Consider the following 2,937-nt stretch of genomic DNA (forward strand, 5'->3'; position numbering starts at 1 on the left):
ACTTGCAATTGAAAATCTCACTTCAATACCCGTCCCTTGGGATCCGACCTTTACTTGCCTCTTTACTAATTGTAGAGTTGTTTGTGAAGTTATAAATAGTGTTTTGGTCTAGGTGCTCCTAACAACAAGTACCGAAAACTAAACCTGTCAAGAGGTCACGACCAAAAATGGCGCCGTTGCCGGGGACGATGTTAACTTGATTTAGATTTTCTTGAATTGTTATTAGTTGTGTCTTTCTTTGCCTTGGGGAAGTAAAACTCCTCAAGGTTTGTTCTAATTGTTTTCAAGTTGTTTGATATTTTGCATGTCTAGAAGATCACAAGGTAACTTGTTACCCTTTGATCACGAAATTGAAAGGACTTTGACAACCAATAGAAGACTTGTTAGAGGAACTTTGAGAGGTATTAGTGAGGTTGTAGACATTCAAACAAATACTATTGAGTTCATCAACCCTTTTGCAAGAGAAGGTGAGGAGAACCCAACACAAAATCAACCCACAATGCCTAAATTTTCATCACATTCCGTACCAACCGAGGAGAACCTACCCAATGGTACTCCGACACCACAACACTTAACCGGAAATTTCATTACCAAATCCGCATTTATCCAATTAGTCGAAAGAAGCAAATTTGGGGGGATGCCTAGTGAAGACCCTAATTCTCACATGGAGACTTTTTGTGACTATTGTGATGCGATTTCACAAACCGGTGTAACTCAAGACCAAATTCGATGGGTCTTATTTCCTTTTTCTCTAATTGGCACCGCAAAACAATGGTTGAAAGGCCTTGATAAGGCCACTCTTGGAATTGACTCTTGGAAGAAATTGGTTCTAGCTTTCTACAAAAAGTTTTACCCACCGAAAAAGACTAACATGCTAATAGCTCAAATTACGGGCTTTAAGCAAAGAGATGAAGAATCTTTGTATGAATCTTGGGAGCGGTTCAAGGGAATATGTCGCTCATGTCCTCATCATGGACTTAGAGAATGGTTCTTGGTACAACAATTTTGGAATGGTCTTTATGAAGACTCAAGGAACATTCTCAACATGGGATCAAATGGTATGTTCACCGAAGTTGACGATAATCAAACATGGAACAAGATTGAGGAAATGGCGGTCCATAATTCACAATATAGTAGACCTCACAAGGCTACTAGAGGAGGAAATTATGAAGTGGACTCCATTACTCAATTGGGTGCTCAACTTAGATCTCACATTGATACCATAAACATGAAGTTTGAGAAAGCAATGGCTAAACTTGAAGAAGCCTCAAAATCACCAAAGCATCATGTTAATGCCATGACGGCATCTTCATCAATCCCAAGTGGGATATGTGAGAATTGTGGAACTTTGGGACATGACCAAAGTGAATGTAGGGGAACAAACGAACAAGTGAATGCTTTTCAAGCATACAAGAGTGGTACCCCTTATTCAAATTATTACAATGAAAACACCAAATTCCACCCAAATCTCTCATACAAAAGCCAAAATGTTCAAAACCCACAACCAACATACACCCCACCTCCCATGAGAAACCAAAATAAAAGACCCTTTTACAACCAAAACCAAGGTTACCAAAATTAAACTCCATACAATCAACAAAATGACCAAGGTTTTGATGTTCAAAAAGCGGTCCTCCAAATGCAAAAGAATCAACAAGAGTTTTTCACTCAAATGCAAAAGGATAGTCAAGCAAAGGAAATCACCATCAACAACATCCTAGCCCACACCAAAATGTTGGAAACCCAATTGAATCAACTAGCATCTTCAAGCTCACAAAGACAAAAGGGGCAATTACCACCTCAAAGTAATACCCCAAGACATGAAACAGTTAGTGCCATCCACTTGAGGAGTGGTACGAGGTATGAAGCACCAAAGAAGCAAGTTGAGGATGAAGTTGTGGAAGCTGGTGACAAAGAAGAAGTTGTGCAAAACTCCAAGGATGGAGAACCAACAAAATAAGAAGTTCCAAAGAAAAGTGAAGACAAGGCCAAGGAGAAGGAACCCATTGTGATTAGACTTCCGTTTCCAAGTCGTCAAGCCAAGCCCAAATTTGATGACCAACTTGGAAAATTTATGGAAATTGTGAAGAATTTGGATGTTTTGATTCCTTTCACGGAATTAATCAATCACGTTCCGGCCTATGAAAAGTACATGAAGGACATCCTTATGAAAAAGAAGTCGATCCGGAAGCTTGAAACCATCGCCTTCACTAAGGTGAGTAGTGCAATTATTCAAGGGAGTTCACCTCCCAAACTTAAAGATCCAGGAAGCTTCTCAATACCGTGTACCATTGGCAACACCACGATCAACAAAGCCCTATGTGATCTAGGGGCTAGTGTGAGTGTTATGCCGTATTCGGTGAGTTAAAGGTTAGGGATGGGAGAGCTTTAATGTACCAATATCACACTCCAAATGGCCGATAGATCGACGAAGACACCATTAGAGATATGGGAAGATGTTCCCGTAAGAGTTGGGAAATTTTTCATCCCGGTGGACTTTGTCATTGTTGACATGGAAGAAGACTCCAATATTCCAATCATTCTAGGTAGACCTTTCTTGCACACCGCGGGTGCGGTGATAGATATGAAACATAGAGAGCTCACTATAGAAGTGGGAGATGAGAGCATAACTTTCAATCTTGACAAGACCATGAGAGCTCCCTATTTGCATGAACCATGTTTTATGGTTGATCATTATAGCCGGAAGGATGAGAGGAAGAAGTCGGAATTCCAATGGAAGAAGAAAGTTGATGATGCTCCATTCAAAGAGCAAGAGAATAGCAATAAAGAGAGCTTGAAGAGCTCACCCATGACAAGTGAAGAGGATGGCCTCATTGGCCAAAACAAGAAAGAAGGAGAGTTGTCTCTATCAACTCAAGAGATTTTTAATGATCAAGTAGATGAAGTTTGTGGTCTTTAGGACGATGAATTCGAAGG

General features: G+C 40.2%; 1 non-coding gene across 1 annotated transcript; it reads right to left on the bottom strand.

The window, feature by feature from the left end:
• Positions 1–871: 871 nt before the first annotated feature.
• LOC141619141 (small nucleolar RNA R71) lies at positions 872–978 on the bottom strand. The gene has a single exon (XR_012531601.1). It is a non-coding gene; the product is annotated as a small nucleolar RNA R71 (small nucleolar RNA).
• Positions 979–2,937: the final 1,959 nt, after the last annotated feature.

The sequence above is a fragment of the Silene latifolia genome, chromosome 1, assembly GCF_048544455.1.
Source record: "Silene latifolia isolate original U9 population chromosome 1, ASM4854445v1, whole genome shotgun sequence".
Classification (NCBI taxonomy): Eukaryota; Viridiplantae; Streptophyta; class Magnoliopsida; order Caryophyllales; family Caryophyllaceae; genus Silene; species Silene latifolia.